Source organism: Giraffa tippelskirchi, chromosome 7 (genome assembly GCF_054371585.1).
Source record: "Giraffa tippelskirchi isolate mGirTip1 chromosome 7, T2T-mGirTip1v1.2.pri, whole genome shotgun sequence".
NCBI lineage: Eukaryota > Metazoa > Chordata > Mammalia > Artiodactyla > Giraffidae > Giraffa > Giraffa tippelskirchi.
In genome coordinates this window covers 17,884,744-17,902,072 of record NC_137281.1, presented here as the reverse complement: position 1 = coordinate 17,902,072, position 17,329 = coordinate 17,884,744, and the positions used below count along the sequence as shown (strand labels likewise).

Sequence of the window (17,329 nt, the reverse complement as noted above, 5' to 3'; positions counted from 1 at the left end):
GACTGAGGCTCCGTCCTGTGCCGAAGCGGGCAGCCAGATTCCAGCATTCCATGCCCAGCAGGGAGGTTTGGGGATGAGATTCTTTGGGGTCCTGTGCCGAAGCGGGCAGCCAGATTCCAGCATTCCATGCCCAGCAGGGAGGTTTGGGGATGAGATTCTTTGGGGTCCCGGGAGGAAAAACCAGCTGTGGTAGTTGGGGGAGGGGCAGGGACAAGGGTCCCGAGCTGGCTGTTATTTATTGCTTTGGGGTGTTTCCTCACGGCTGTACCTGTCCCCTCTGGGCAGCACAGTTTCTGAATTCTGAGTCACAGCCCCTAACCAGATACAAGCTGGGGGAAGGCAGACCAAAGGTGTCTGGGGGAGCTTTTGAACCCAGTTTTCCGTGTTTGTGATTTTTCCCTCTGGTTGTTTTGGTTGAGGGTTGACGTCCTCTTTAGAGCACCACAGAGCGGTAGGTGAAGGTGGCAGTCTCTGGCCCAGGTCAGCCTGGGGGCATGCAGCTGGCGACAGCAGGAGGGATTGCAGGTCTCACTAGATCGAGGCATGGGGGGGGGTTGGCAGGGAGGAGTTGGAACGTATTCACACAGATGTACACTTTTAATGAGCCTGTTTGTATTTTCCCTCAAAGTCCTGTTCTAACTGAGCAAGGACCTTTTCCCCTGCTGGTAAGGGCCACCAACCTTGCCCTGCCTGGAGGGCACAGCCCCTCCGAGGCCACAAAGCTGTTGCCATCCCACCATACAGTGAATTTGCTGGGCAGACTTGCCAGCCTTCTTTGCTCAGCAACATGCCCACAGTTGGCACATGGGCATTTTGGCTTCTGAGGTTCACATCTGAGAGGAGGAGAAAGTGTTGTGTTTATTAGAAAGGAAGTCTGGTGAAAACAGCTCAGTGGCGCGTGCGTTTATGGATTTTTCTGGTATGATAGCCAGTGTAGTTGCCTGTTGATGGAGATCCCCTAACATTTTCAAGCAAACTATCTTTGATTAAACCATTGTGCTAAAAAAAAAAAAAAACACATAAAAGAGTAACTACCTTACTGAATGTTACTCTTAATTATTTCCTTACTAATTAAGTCAAACCAGGAAGTTTGATTTTATATAATCTAGGGAATTTCTAAATTTGTAGAGAAATACTGTGTTCCCAAAGTAATGCTAAAATTCTAAGATAGTCCCCATAAACAATAAGTAAAAACATTTTTATACTTCCTGGAATGAATACATTATATTGTAAGTAATCTCTTGATCACAGGCCAGCAGTATAAATGTTACTTCTGTTCTTCATAAATTATTCTTGATTATAAGCAACTGGACAGCTAACTGTGCCAACACTTCCGTTTCCCACCAGACCTCTCTGCCTGTGCAGGAGAGAATTTGTCAAAGCCACAGCAGGAGATGTTGGCCACTGCCCTTATCAATGGGGCTCAAAACCAGGTCACAACACTATCATCTTTAAGTTGTTTTTTTTTTCAAAGCTCCCACTTGACTGTGTTCCATAGAATAAATAAAGGATATTTTATAAATTATACACCCAGCTCTAGCGCTTTGTTTCTGATCCCCCGAGGCAGCCACAAAAAGGTACTCTGGCGTGGATTACTCTGGAGCCACTGCCCCCACACTTGGGACTTGGCTTGACCACTGAATAAGGACCTTGAATAGCCCTAGTTCCACATACTGAGCCTTCCTGGTCTAGGTAAAGAGTTGCTGTGAAGGGTTGGGCCCTTTTACACTGTATTCATTTTGCTCATGAGTATGTGTCAACCAGGGGCTTCCCAGGTAGCCAGTGGTAAAGAATCCACCTGCCAATGCAGGAGACACAGGTTCGATGGGTTGGGAAGATCCCCTGGGGGGAGGAAATGGCAACCCGCTCCAGTGTTCTTGCCTGGAAAATCCCGTAGACAGAGAAGCTTGATGGGCAATAGTCCATAGGGTTGCAAAGAGTCAGACACGACTGAAGCGACTTAGCAAGCATATGTAAACCAGGGGCTTCCCAGGTGGCTCAGTGGTAAAGAATCCGCTTGCCAATGGAGGAAACTCAGATTAGATCCCTGGGTTAGGAAGATCCCCGGGAGGAGGAATGGGCAACCCACTTCAGTATTCTTGCCTGGAAAATCCCATGGACAGAGGAGCCTGGCAGGCTGCAGTTCATGGGGTCGCAAAGAGTCAGACACGACTGAGCAGGCATGCACACACATATATAAACCAAACCAGCAATACAGCTGACAAACGGGTAGAGAATCAAGGATGTAAGAAATGGCTCCTGACCAAGGGAAGACCAATTTAGCTGAGCCTAAATTAGAGCACAGGATTGGGGGCTACCCTGCTCCCCATTCAGGAGGCAGTCCTGCGATCTCTGGAGAATTCTGTTAAGATGGCCCCATCCCACTGGACCCTACCTACCCTCCTGACTCTCCAGACACAAGAGGTCAGCTGCAGTGGCCCTGGAGGACACTGTAGGACCCATAAGATCGGAGTTTCCCCTAAGGGGATGATAAGGTGGGACATAAAGATGCAGGAGCTGCCAGAGAATCTTCAGTTTGAGGCAGAGCACTTGACTCAAGCCACTGGGCAGTTCTAGACCAAGCTGGAGGGCCAGCTGTTGGTCAGAGAGTACAGGTGCTGGCCTTGAGCCTGACATCCGGGTTGACGAGGGATGTTGTAAGAACTGTGATGTCACAGATTGATGGTCATCAAACCAAAGTTTGACTTTGGTTGATTTTAGGTGGGTGGGCAGATGTTCTCAGCCACAAACTTAAGACAGCCAGATAATGCTGGTCTTGTCTCAGATGTGATGAGGACGTGGCTGGCCCCTTTTCTGCTCACCCTCTCTCCACCTAAAGTGGGCAGCTCCATGTAGAGAGAAGCCTAGCCCCACCTGGAGACAAAGACTCACTGGGTAGCCCTTTGTGGACGGAGGGAAAGAAAAAGGAATGGGTGGCAGCTAGGGGCAGCTTCCCGCCAGGGGTCAGGCTAGCAGTGAGATTCTCTCAGGAGCCACAGATTGACCCAGATGGAACCCAACTCCAGTGAGGTTCGAGGGTCAGGATAGGATCTCACAGCCCCTGCCTCCGGCCCTGCCACACGTCCTCAGTAAGTCCAGGGGCACTGCTCTGAGAGCTTTTAATGCAAGGAGAGCCCAGCCCCTGGGAAAACCCCCCAACCTTACCCCCTGCTGCCTGGCTGATCTTGTTTGGGAACGCCAGATGGCAGCTCTCTGCTCCCAAGCCCCAGAGTTGGAAAAACAAGGCACCTGAGTGATCCACAGGGAGCTCTTCAAACCTCAGAGGCTCAGGGAGAGTGGGAGCCACTTCTGGGATACGTATCCAGGCACTGCTGCCTGTAAGTAGTTGTTTATTCACAGGGAAGTAGCCCTCTACGCTTCCAATCTCTCCCTTCCACCCCTAGTGGAAGATTGTCCCCGACAGTATTTGTTCTATCTTGGGATCATGTAACTTTGATTTGAACCGTGGGCTAATGTGGCTGCAGTGGCTTTGGACCTCGGTCAGCAAATGGGTCCTCACTGCAAAGATCTTTATCTTCCTAGTCACCCGATGAGTGCCATTAACTGAAGGTCAGCATGTCCCAGTCACTGCAGGTGCTTGGAGGACAAGACAGCCCACAAAGCTAAGAGAAGACGTCTATTTATCCACAAGAATTGTTAGAGGCTCTGTAAACTTATCTGGAAGAGAATCTTCCATATGACAGTTTTCAAGTTGGCCACAACATCAAACATAGATTACCCCCAAATTCCTTGGTTTGCAAGTAGAGTCAACCACCTCTCCAGCCCCAACGACTGGTACCTCCATAGTGAACGAGGCGTCCTTCAAATTCTAATGAGACATCCAGGGACTGAAGCAGGCACACTCCCCAGGAGGAACACAAAGGAGAGGGCTGGAGGTCAGTTGCATTTGGATTTTCGTCTTTGTTTCCATTACACTCAACAGCCAGTCCTGACAGCCGTCTCTGGGCCTGACAGCAAGCTGGACAATCATCTTCCTTGACCCAGAGTCATGGCTCTAGGATGACAACAGCTGGGTCACCCCGGCCCTGACTCCCAGGACCTTCCTCACATAGCCATCACAAACCACGACAAATTCTTAAAAGAGCAGGGGCGGAGCCCGGGAAGCGCTAGGACGCCCAAGCCAAGCGCCTGGAAGGATGCCCGCCCAGCCCCCAGGAGAACACGGGTCCCCACATTCCTGGCTGGACCGGGTGGGAGGTGCGCCACCTGCCACGGGCTTGAGCGGCTCGGAGCCAAGCTTGCTGCTCGAAGCCCTTGTCTAGAATGTCACCAGAGCTTCCTCTTCTGTGTCCTGGACTCCGGCCAGGGCTCCCGCGGAAGCTGCGGTCTGGGGCGAACAGTCTGCACCAGCAGGGTTGGGCGGCTGCTCCCACTCCGGACGCGGGCCACGCCCCCTTGGACGCGAACACACCCCCATTTCCCGGGGCTCACGGGACACGCCTCTCCCTGCAGCCAAACAGCACCAAGCAGATTTGTACGAGTATGCACAAGGTCCTGGAATTCTCGCCCGGTTGCCACACAATATAAGGAGCATAATTGGGGGTGGGGGGGCGGCGGCAGAGGTTGTGCAACTGCCCGAGGAGCCGGGGTGCGCTGCCAGGGCTGTCCAAGTTCTCATCGCAGGGATCCAGGGAGCCTGGGACAGAGTCAGACACCACCATTGCCACCTTTGGGTAGCACTGATGGCCTCGCCCTGTCAGGGGAGCAGTGTGGTCCTGGCAAGAGTTGGGGAGCCCAGGTCCCTGCTGGGCCAATGGGAATGAAGCTTGGGCCGAGGGGCCCGTGCCTGCAGCCAAGGTAGCAGAAGCCTAAGCAGTGGCGACAGCCGGGCCTGGCAGTGTCCAATGAATACAGGGCCACCCCCAAAGCCCCTAGGCTGTACCAGATCCTGAGGGAGGGCAGTAGGGGGAGCGCTGGGGGAGGCCCCACCCAACAAAAGCAGGAGATTGACACCCCCTTTCCCAGCCCGAGGGCAGCTGGGCTGCATTCTCAGGCCCACAGAGCCCCCATGGGTGGGTCCCTCCCGGGGGCCCTGTGAGTCACTTCCCCAGGCCCTGGAGGCTTCAGTTGAAGGTGCCTCCCTCTGCAGCAAAGCCTCCTTTGTTCTCCTGCTGGCTTCACTTCACAACCCTTTCCTCCCCTCTAGGTTGCAGGCACAGGTTCTAAGGGTTTGGGGGGCACTGACTGTCAGCAGCACAGAGGTGGCAGATGGAAAGTGGTCTGGCGTTGCAGAAAGCTGGCACCTCCCTTCCTCTGTCCCCTGCTCTCAGAGCTCAGGCTCTCTCACCACCCCAGACATCTGGGGAAACCCCCACTTCCCTGCACAGGTAGTGGGTGTGCAGCCTTCGGAGCTCAGTCCTGGATGAGTACCAGGAAGGAGGGTGGTTTGGATGTGCTCACCCTGACCGGCACCGCCTAGAGCTGCTGAACTGGCCCCTGACTCTGCTCTTGCATCACGGAGAGGCTCTCTTGGCTCAGATGACTGCGGCACCATCACTCACTCTTGTGGCTCTCCGTTCCCTAGGCCTCCCCTACTTCCCATGCCCCTGGTGGGGGAGCCCAGTGGAAGCCCAGCCCAGGAATGGAATTTGTCAAAGTGCCTACAGACACAGCCTCTTGTCTGCCTTCTCTCCCCTCCCCACCTGCCATCTCCAGCTGGGCTGACCACGTGGGGGCTCACTGTCCCGGGGGGGTGGGGTGGGAGGGGGTGGTCACCTGCCCACTCTGCGCTGAAGGCAGTCACCAGCTTGGTGTGATGAGCACCAGCCTTGCAGCCAACTAGAACTCGTGTTTGGAAGAAGTAGAAAGCTAAAATTTTGGGAAAAAAGCTGTGCACAAAGATTCTCAAGTTTTATTTACAATAGTAAAAGTGAAAATAAGGGTTCAGAGATCAGACAAGACAGGGCACATTCAGGGTGGTATGGCCATAGACGATCTTATTTACAAAGCAGAAATAGAGACACAAATATAGAGAACAAATGTATGGATACCAAGGGGGAAAGAGGGGTGGTGGGATGAATTGGGAGATTGGCAATTGGGACTGGCATATATACACTCTTAATATTATGTATAAAATAGATAACTAATAAGAACCTACTGTATAGCACAGAGCACTCTACTCAATGCTCTATAGTCACCTAAATGGGAAGGAAATCCCCTAAAGGAGGGGATATATGTGTACATGTGGCTGATTCACTTTGCTATACAGCAGAAACTAACACAACTTTGTAAAGCAACTACACTCCAATAAAAAATGTGTTTAAGTGAAGGAATGTGTCCTAAAAACAGAGAGAAGATGACATCTATTATGGAACATCATTTGATGAATGTATTTATCCTTCTATAAATACTTATTGTCTCCAGTCTACCAGGCCCTTGTAGGGCCTGGGTTCAAGCAGAGGGGCTTCCGGAGGCCAGGCTCTGAGCCATGAGTGTTTCACGCATTAACTCACCAAATGCTTCAACCACACCTGGCATGAAGGAGCTATCAAGTCTCATTTATAGAGAAAAGGAAAGGTGTGAGATCCCCCAGCTAACAAGGGCCAGAGGAGCAGCCCCGGAGTTCACACTCCTGCCACTGCAAGCAGTAACTATTGTGTTAGCTTCATATTGCTGCTGTGACATATTACCACAAACTTAGTGTCTTAAAACACAAATTTATCCTGATGCAGTTCTAGAGACCGGAATTCTGACATGGGTTTGCCAGGCTAAAATCAAGGTGTCCGTGGAGCTGACTGGTGGCTCTAGGGGAGAATATGTTTCCTTGACTTTTCCAGTTTCTAGAGGCTGCCCACATTCTTTGGCTCATGGCCCCCTCCATCTTCAAAGCCAGTAGTGTAATATCTTTAAATATCTCTGACTCTGACTCCTCTGGATTCATGATTATATTGGGCCCACCCAGATAATATGGGCTTCCTTTGTGGCTCAGCTGGTAAAGAATCTGCCTGCAATGTGGGAGACCTGGGTTCAATCCCTGGGTTGGAAAGATCCCCTGGAGAAGGGAATGGCTACCCACTCCAGTATTCTGGCCCAGAGAATTCCATGGACTGTATAGTCCATGGGGTAGCAAAGAGCCGGACACAACTGATTTTCACTTTCACCTTGATAATCCAGATAATCCAGGATAATCTCACTATTTCAAGATCAACTGATTAACCTTAATTCTATTTGCAACCTTACTTCTTCTTTGCCACAACACCTAATACATTCACAGATTCCTAGGTTTAGGATGTGGACATATTTGGGGGCATTATTCTGTCTGCCAGAGCTAAGTAGCAACCTTAACCAATTAGAAACTTTTTATTGAGCACCAACTGTATGCCTATTATGGGCTTCCCTGGTGGCTCAGATGGTAAAGAATCTGCCTGCAGTGCAGGAGACCCAGGTTTGATCCCTGGATCGGGGAAGACCCCTTGGAGAGGGGAATGACTACCCACTCCAGTATTCTTGCCTAGAGAATCCCATGGACAGAGGAGCCTCCAGGGCTTAGTCCATGGGGTCACAAAGAGTCAGACATGACTGAGCAACTAACACTTTCACTTTCTTTCAACTATATGCCTAGCACTAGTGTAGGTGCTACGCATGTGTGTGCTAAGTTGCTTTAGTCGTGTCTGACTCTGTGCAACCCTATGGACTGTAGCCCGCCAGGCTCCTCTGTCCATGGAATTCTCCAGGCAAGAATACTAGAGTGGGATGCCATGCCCTCCTCCAGGGGATCTTCCCAACCCCGGGACCAAATCTGCATCTCTTGTGTCTCCTGTATTGCAGGCAGGTTCTTTACCACCAGCACCACCTGGGAAGCCCAGTGCAGCTGCTGCTGACATACAGCAGTGAAAGAAGAAGGTAAATCCCTGACCTTGTGGAGTTTATGCTCCAGTAGAGGGAGATGCACAATAAAAATAAATGAATAAAGAAGCAAAACATATCATAGGTTGGATGGTGCTAAGTTAAAGGGAAAATATTAAGCAGAGAAAGGGATAGACAGTTATGTGTGTATTGCTATCTTAGCCAATGTGCTGGACATCTACCATTTGTCCGTCTATTCCCGCCCTGCTCCTGGTGGGCTAACACCTGTGAACAGCATGGTTCTCTTACCCTCTGCCTTTCTTTTGGTCATGGCTGATGAGAAACAGCTTCAAGAGACTGGAGGACTGAATACAACTGAGGTCAGCATCCCTCATCCAAAGGCCTCATCCCCTATTAGGAGTCTTTTCATGTAGCCCACCCAGCTCCAAGAACATCTTCCTTTTCTTGCCCTTTCAAGCCTAGGGATGGTAACTACGGCTGCCTTTATTAGTCCCAGGGTGACTCACCACCATTTCTGGTTTCCCTAAACCCTGTCCACTTTTTGTAATAGTATTTTATTAAATTCTCTTCAGCTTGTTCTAACTGGAGGGTGCCATCTGTTTTCCCAGGAAGCATTGCTGAGCTGGTAACATTTAGATAAAACCCCTAAAGAAGGTAAGGTGGGAGACATGCAGATATCTGGTGGAAGAGCACTTTGGGCACGGTGGCTGCAAGTGCAAAGGTCCTGTGGTAGGTAAAATCATGCATGATGTGTTTGAGACACAGCCAGAAGGAAGCTTGTGTGGCTGGAGTAAGGAAAGGAGTGATAGGAGGTGAGGTCACGGGGTACCTGGTATAGGACAGAAGTCAGATCATGTAGGGCCTTTGAAGAAAGTGCTACCAGTGCCCCACCTGTATCCCCTCAGCAATGCCCACTAATGCATGCAGACCCTCTGGCTTCCTACTGCCCCTGCAGCTCTCTGTCTGAGGGCCTTTCTGGCCACAGGAATACAGTAAGGCATGTCAGGGAGTTATTATCCTTTGAAGTAGCTCTCAGACAATGTGGAGTTGGTGAATAAATACCCAAATGCCTTAACACTTGTGAGGCATGCCCTAGGCAGCCTCCCAGAGGTCCCCAGGAGCATGGAGCTCTGGTGCCCACAGCGATATCTCACTTATTAACACACCTTGCATTGTCATCCTTCCTTTCCCTGTCTCACTTTCCCATTTCTCTCTCTCTCTCTGCTCCTGGGAACCTCCCAAATGAACCTCTTGTACTCAAGCTCTTGTCTCAGCATCAGCCTCTAGAGCATCCTAATCTAAGGTAGTCTGTGGGCCATTACTAGGAGTTGGACTTTGAAGAGACTGAGATGAGCACTCACTGCAGAATGGTCATTAGAGGAATGACATGGACTGAAGGGGGCAAAGGGAGAGGAAGAGAGGCCAGTTAGATGCTACAGAAATAGTCTGGAGGAGTGATGAAGGTGGCTTGGAGCAGGGTAGAAGCAGTGGAGGTGGTAAGATTTTGGAATACGCTTTGAAAAGAAGAGTCAAGGTGATTTGCTGTCTGTTTGGATATGGGATATAAAAGACACTAAACTGTCTAGGGCGATTTCAAGTTTTTGCCCTGAGCAAAGCAAGGATGGAGTTGCATTTTACTGAGATGAGGAAGACTACTGGGGGGAGAGTAAAACACAGAAGGTTGGGAGCTCAGGTTTGGACATGTTGAGTTGAGATGCCTGTTAGACATATGAGTGGAGATGGTGAGCAGGCAGATGGTCAGGTACACAAGTGGGGGACTCGGGAGGAGGACAGGCTGCAGGTGGAAGTTGGAGGATCATCAGTTGAGAGGTAGTAGATAAAGACTGGATGAGGTCTCCAAGGGAGTGAGGGGAGAAAGTCCTGGGGAAGAGGCCCCAGGACTGAGCCTTGGCACCCAAGGTCTAAAAGTTTGGAGAGATAAGAAGGGATTAGCAGAGGAGTCTGAGAAGGAGCAGCCAGCAAAGTGGGAGGAAGGCCAGGAGGCTGAATGAGGGAGATGAGATCAATCTGCCAGACGCCACTGACGAGGCAGGTATGAGGCCCAACCTGGGGCTTGCTGCTGGATTCAGGAGCATAAGATGACTTCAATACTCACCCCATCAAGTGGAATGAGGAAGCAAGAATCCAAATGGAGAATATTCTAGACAGAGCAGGAGAAAATTGGAAACAAGTATGGACAACCTTGAAGGAAAATGTATGAAATATCTTAAATTAATTGTTTTTCCATTTTGAAACAATCCCAAATCCATAGAGAAGTTTCAAGCACCATGTAAAACAATTATTATTATTTCTTTTGATGAGCCATTTCATAGTAACTCATTGAAATAATGTTCCATCACCCCCAAATACTAATGTGTGTTTTTCACAAACAGGGACATTCTCTCATACAGCCACCAAACAATCTCAAACATCAGGCAAGGACACTGATACATTATCAACATCTACTCCTCTGACCCACTGGGTCCCCACCTCTTCTGATAGCTTTCTTATTAGCAAGGTAACCAGTCCAGAATCATGTGTTGCATTTAGCAGCCATGGCCACGTGTTTTTTAGTTCCTCCACTTGGGAAATTTCCCCTATCTTTCCCTAACTTTCACATTCTTAACATTTTTGATGATTAGAAGCCAGTTATTTTACAGAATGTCCCTCAATTTTGGCTCACTGATATGTTCTCATGACAAGAGCAGGATTTATGATCCAGCGATTCTACTCCTAGGTACATCCTCAAAAGAATTACAAACAGATGGCCAAATAAATACTCGCACAGCACTACTCACAACAGCTGACAATAGAAACAACCCAAACGTCCAGCAGTGGTTGAAGAGACAAACAAAAGATGCTATATATGTGTGCAGTGCTAAGTGGCTTCAGTCATGTCTGACTCTTTGCGACCCTATGGACTGTAACCTGCCAGGCTACGCTGTCCAAGAGATTCTCCAGGCAAGAATACTGGAGTGGGTTGCCATGCCCTCCTCCAGGGGATCTTCCTGACCCAGGGATTGAGCCCACAACTCTTTACATCTCCTTCATTGGCAGGTGGGTTCTTTACCACTAGCATCACCTGAAAAGCCCTGGTATATATATGTGGAATCTTAAAAACATGGTGTGAAACAGAAGGTGAAAGTGAAGAAAAATGGTGTAAATGAACCTATTCACAAAACAGAAAAAAACCTTAAGGTTACCAAGGGGGAAAAGGGAGAAGGATAAATTGGGAGATTGGGATTGACATATACATACTACTATATATAAAATAGATAACAAATCAGAACCTACCGTATAGCACAGGGAACTCTACTCAATATTCTGTAATGATCTATATGAGAAAGGAATTTTTAAAAGACTGGGTATATGCATGTATAACAGATTTACTTATCTGTAAAGCAGAAACTAACACAACATTGTAAATCAACTGTACTCCAATAAAGTAAAGTGAAAGTTTCTCAGTCGTGTCTGACTATTTGCAATCCCATGGACTATACAGGCCATGGAATTCTCCAGACCAGAATACGAGAGTGGGTAGCCTTTCCCTTCTCCAGGAGATTTTCCCAACCTAGGGATCTAACCCAGGTCTCCTGCATTGCAGGCGGACTCTTTACCAGCTGAGCCACAGGGAAGCCCAAGAATACTGGAGTGGGTAGCCTATCCCTTCTCCAGGGGATCTTCCCGGCCCAGGAATCGAACCAGGTTCTCCTGCATTGCAACTTTACCAACTGAGCTATCAGGGAAGCCCATACTTCAATAAAAGTTAATTTTTATAAAAGGGTGGTATATCTATACAATGGAATACTATTCAGCCATGAAAAGGTGTTGATATATGCTACATGGATGAATTTCAAAAGCATTATCTAAGGTGAAAGAAGGCAGACACAAAAGGTTACATATTATATGAGTCCATTTATATGCAATATCCAGAACAGGTAAATCCATAGAGGCAGAAAGCAGGTTAGTGTTTTCCAGGGGCTGGAGGTAGGTAGTAACAAGGAGTTACTACTTAATGAGTAGGGTGTTGTTGTTGTTTTTTAAGTAATGAACATATTTTTGAACTAGATGGAAGTGGAAGTTCCATAACATTGCAAATGAACTAAATTTCACAGAATCATTTGCTTTAAAATGGTGATGTTTATGTTACTTGAATTTTACCTTAATTAAAAAAAATAAAGATTCAGGTTATGTATTTTTGACCAGACTATCCCAGATGGGTATTCTTGTTTTGCTCATTGCAGTCTACCAGGTTGTACATGATTTCTATTTGTCCCGTTACTGAAGCGGAGAAGGCAATGGCACCCCACTCCAGTACTCTTGCCTGGAAAATCCCATGGACGGAGGAGCCTGGTAGGCTACAGTCCATGGGGTCGCTAAGAGTTGGACACGACTAAGCAACTTCACTTTCACTTTTCACTTTCATGCATTGGAGAAGGAAATGGCAACCCACTCCAGTGTTCTTGCCTGGAGAATCCCAGGGACGGCGGAGCCTGGTGGGCTGCCGTCTATGGGGTCGCACAGAGTCGGACATGACTGAAGCGACTTAGCAGCAGCAGCATTACTGAAGATGATCACTTTGATCATCAGATTAAGATGGTGTCTACCAGGTTTCTCCTCCTTAAAGTTACTCCTTTCCTCTTTGTAATGAATAGTACTTTGAAATTATGTAATACTTGGTTCTTTGTGGAATTTTCCATCTATTTGTTTATCTGCTTATGTCAGTGACTTCATAGTCATCCACTTCTGTTCTATTCATTGGGTTATAATCTGTTATCTTATTTACTTTGGCGCTTCAATTACCCCAGATTTGTCCAGTAGGAACTTCTTTATGCTGACTTTCATATTCTTTTGACATGTCCTCATTATTTTTAATACCTCCTTGCTTCCTAGCATAACAAGGTCATCTTGTATTTTTCCTGCTCTGATCCTACAGTGCCCTTCCTTCAGGGAACTCTAGTTCTTTATAATGGAGACTAGTATTTAGAAACCAAGATATAGGGCTAAGCATACTCTTTGCTACTGGGGTATCATTTCTCCCAGACATTCTCAGTGGACAATGCCAGGGAATATAAGTGTGTGTGTACATCTCATGCTTTTATACATATTTATATACTTCCATGCACTTCCCTGGTGGCTCAGATGGTAAAGAATCCACCTGCAATGCAGGAGACATGGGTTCGATCCCTAGGTCAGGAAGATCCACTGGAGAAGGGAATGGCTACCCACTCCAGTATTCTTGACTGGAGAATTCTGTGAATAGAGGAGCCTGGCAGGCTACAGGCCATGGGGTTGCAAAGAGTCAGACACTACTGAATGGCTAACACTTTCACTTTCATATACTTCTCTATATATAGAAAATTATGAGTTCTTACCAATAATTCCAATCTAGTATTCTCTCTTTTCCAACTATGAGAAACACAGCTCCCAGAGGCTGCAAGTATCCAGTCACTGCCCCCTTCCCAAATCCTCTGATGCCTTCCTCATCCCCCTTCAGCTCTGACACCTGTGCTAGGTCACACCCTTGCACACATGTTCTCCTCATTCAGCATGGGATCCAACACCCCCATCGTGCACTGAAACACTCTCCTCTGCAGATGTCCTGCTCAACTCTCAGGATGCAAGGTGTACCTTGGATGACCTCAGCTTCCTCCCTTGTTCAGTTCAGTTCAGTCGCTCAGTCGTGTCTGACTTTTTGCGACCCCATGAATTGCAGCACGCCAGGCCTCCCTGTCCATCACCAACTCCAGGAGTCACCCAAACCAATGTTCATTGAGTCGGTGATGACATCCAACCATCTCATCCTCTGTCGTCCCCTTCTCCTCCTGCCCTCAATCTTTCCCAGCATCAGGGTCTTTTCAAATGAGTCAGCTCTTCACATGAAGTGGCCAAAGTATTGGAGTTTCAGCTTCAACATCAGTCCTTCCAATGAACATCCAGGACTGATTTCCTTTAGGATGGACTGGTTGGATCTCCTTGCAGTCCAAGGGACTCTCAAGAGTCTTCTCCAACACCACAGTTCAAAAGCATCAATTCTTTGGTGCTCAGCTTTCTTTATAGTCCAACTCTCACATCCATACATGACCACTGGAAAAACCATAGCCTTGACTAGATGGACCTTTGTTGGCAAAGTAATGTCTCTGCTTTTTAATATGCTGTCTAGGTTGGTCATAACTTTCCTTCCAAGGAGTAAGTGTCTTTTAATTTCATTGCTGAAATCACCATCTGCAGTGATTTTGGAGCACAGAAAAATAAAGTCAGCCACTGTTTCCACTGTTTCCTCATCTATCTGCCGTGAAGTGATGGGACCGGATGCCATGATCTTAGTTTTCTGAATGTTGAGCTTTAAGCCAACTTTTTCACTCTCCTCTTTCACTTTCATCAAGAGGCTCTTTGGTTCTTCTTCACTTTCTGCCATAAGGGTGGTGTCATCTGCATATCTGAGGTTATTGATATTTCTCCCAGCAATCTTGATTTCAGCTTGTGCTTCCTCCAACCCAGCGTTTCTCATGATGTACTCTGCATATAAGTTAAATAAGCAGGGTGACAATATACAGCCTTGACGTACTCCTTTTCCTATTTGGAACCAGTCTGTTGTTCCATGTCCAGTTCTAACTGTTGTTTCCTGACCTGCATACAGGTTTCTCAAGAGGCAGGTCAGGTGGTCTGGTATTCCCATCTCTTTAAGTTCAGCCCCACCTAATAAATGTTTTCTTGAATTGTTAAAGAAAGAAAAAGAGAAGATCTCTGATAAAACACCAGGCATAAAAAGCAAATGAACAAACTCTATGCAGTCTATATTTATAGTTTTAAATTTTGGGTGGAAAAAAGACTGTAGAAATTACACTAAAATGATAATCGGTATGACTGTAGAGGTTTTTTCCTTTTCCATATTTCCCAAATTATCTGTAATATGGTTATGTTACTTTTCAATTAAAAGCATAACTAAAATAGCACTTTATTTTTTAAAAAAATATTTATTTACTTATTTATTTGGCTGTGCTGGCACACAGGATTGTTAGTTGTGGCACATGGGATCTTTAGTTATAGCATGCAAACTCCTAGTTGCAACATGTGGGATCTAGTTCCCTGACCAGGGATTGAACCAGGGCCCTCTACACTGGAAGCACAGAGTCTTGGTCACTGGACCAGAAGGGAAGTTCCAAATAACACTTTCTAAATCATTGCAAGCTGTATTCAGTGTGCTCAGGATTCATGCCGATAGCCCAAGAAGATACCCACAACTTTAACAGAAGGTCTGTAGAAAAGCAGGTTTAATGTCAAAACAAACCTGGATCAGAATACAACAATTTGATAAGAATTCAATTCTTAGGAATTTTTAAAATAAAACTTGAGTACCAGTTCTGGCAAAAGATGATAGTTTTTTCTGCTTCTATGTTGTAAGACTCAATACGGTGTGCTGTCTTGACATCTAGTAAAATCAGGAGGCCCTCAAATGGCATAACTGCAAGTTCCCTCCTCACTCTGCTCCCACAGATAAGATCCCCTAGCCAAACAACCTCCTTATCAAAGGGACCAGGGTCCCTTTGTATCCTGAGTATCAGGTTTCAGTACTCTAGCAGACCATGGAATTATTCAAACAAGTTGATCACATTCTCCTGTGGGAATCAGGGGGCACCCCATCTTCTTGATACTATGTGGCCTGCCTCCTACAGCCCCTGTTTGTCCACTCTGTTCCCAAGGGCAACCCCGACATGACTGTACACGGCATGTGGTGCCCTCCCTCAGGCTATGACTATATGTGACCATTAAAAACCTGGGGAACTCATTTGCCCATCTCAGCAGCTGTATATTCAACCATCCCCACAAACCTAGGGCAGGAAGACCTCCCTCACCAGTGGAATAAAGAAAAGGTGTTAAAACACTACCCTCTAATGATAACTAAATATCTTGGAAATTATTTAACAGACAACGGTTAAAAGACTCTTAAAGTCAGAAAGCAGAAGGTGGACTAGCTAGGGGCTTCAGGACTTGAGGAACAACGACACAGTGAATTTCTCCAGTTTTCTTTTTTATCTCACATATAACAAGGAGTAGGTGTCAAAGCTTCCTACCACTCAGAACCACCGACAGACGTGTTTTGTTTTTTTTTTTCCGACAGACATTTAAAAAAAAAAAAAAAAGACAAGGAAGGTTTGCTCTTTCTGGACAAAGGACAAAGAAAAGGCCCAAAGAGACTTAGCGGGGAGCCCCAGTGCCCGCTCTGTAATGGAGGCACTGGCAGGTGATCCGATCCATCTGCAACAGTTGAACAACCAGAGCAGAGGTTGGTGAACTGGTCAACCTGCAGGGGCAGCAGCAGCTAGAGGCATAAAAAGATCCAGGCCCAGCAGCTTTTGTCCCCCATCCCTAACCCTCCAGCTGAAAAGGATGTTGCAGCAATACCAGGCAGCCTTGGGAATGGCACCAACAGATGACATCAATAGGGACTGAGCAGTAGCACCAGCAGTACTAGAAGAATGAAGCTAGAAGACCAGAATCACACTGAAAGGATTCTATAAGCAAACCATCACTGTAACTGATACATGTAGCTTCTGGTAAACATATACATCTACATATGATGTACATACCAGCACCTATATGCTTAAACAGATTTAAATAAGTCAAGAGTTCAGTTTAGTTCAGTCACTCAGTCATGTCTGACTCTTTGCAACTCCATGGACTGCAGTACACCAGGCTTCCCTGTCCATCACCAACTCCCCAAGCTTGCGCAAACTTATGACCATCGAGTCAGTGATGCCATCCAACCATCTCATCCTCTGTCCCCTTCTCCTCCTGCCTTCAATCTTTCCCAGCATCAGAGTCTTTTCCAGTGAGTCAGTTTTCCCATCAGGTGGCCAAAGTACTGGAGCTTCAGCTTAAGCATTAGTCTTTCCAATGAATATTCAGGACTGATTTCCTTTAGGATTGACTGCTTTGATCTCCTTGCAGTCCAAGGGACTCTCAAGAGTCTTCTCCACAGTTCAAAAGCATCAATTCTTCGGCACTCAGCTTTCTTTATGGTCGAACTCTCACATCCATACATGACTACTGGAAAAACCATAGCTTTGACTAGACGGACCTTTGTCAGCAAAGTAATGTCTCTGCTTTTTTAAAATGCTGTCTAGGTTGGTCATAGCTTTTCTTCCAAGGAGCAAGTGTATTTTAATTTCATGGCTGCAGTCACCATCTGGAGTCCAAAAAAATAAAGTCTGTCACTGTTGCCATTGTTTCCCTATCTATTTGTCATGAGGTGATAGGACCGGATGCCATAATCTTAGCTTTTTGAATGTTGAGTTTTAACCCAGCTTTTTCACTCTCCCCTTTCACTTTTATCAAGAGGATCTTTAGTTCCTCTTAGCTTTCTGCCGTAAGGGTGATGTTATCTGTACATCTGAGGTTATTGATATCTCCCCTGGCAATCCTGATTCCAGTTTGTGCTTCATCCAGCCTGGCATTTTGCATGATATATTCTGCATATAGGGCTTCTCTGGTTGGCTCA

The 17,329-nt window shown here is 47.0% G+C and overlaps 1 long non-coding RNA gene across 1 annotated transcript in view; it reads right to left on the bottom strand.

Annotated features, from left to right (window-relative positions):
• Positions 1–11,947: 11,947 nt before the first annotated feature.
• LOC145515820 (uncharacterized) overlaps positions 11,948–17,329 on the bottom strand; it is a 54,286-nt gene continuing 48,904 nt past the window's right edge. Inside the window, exon 2 of the long non-coding RNA XR_014061029.1 lies at positions 11,948–14,540. This is a non-coding gene — a long non-coding RNA (uncharacterized LOC145515820). The remainder of the gene's footprint in view (positions 14,541–17,329) is intronic.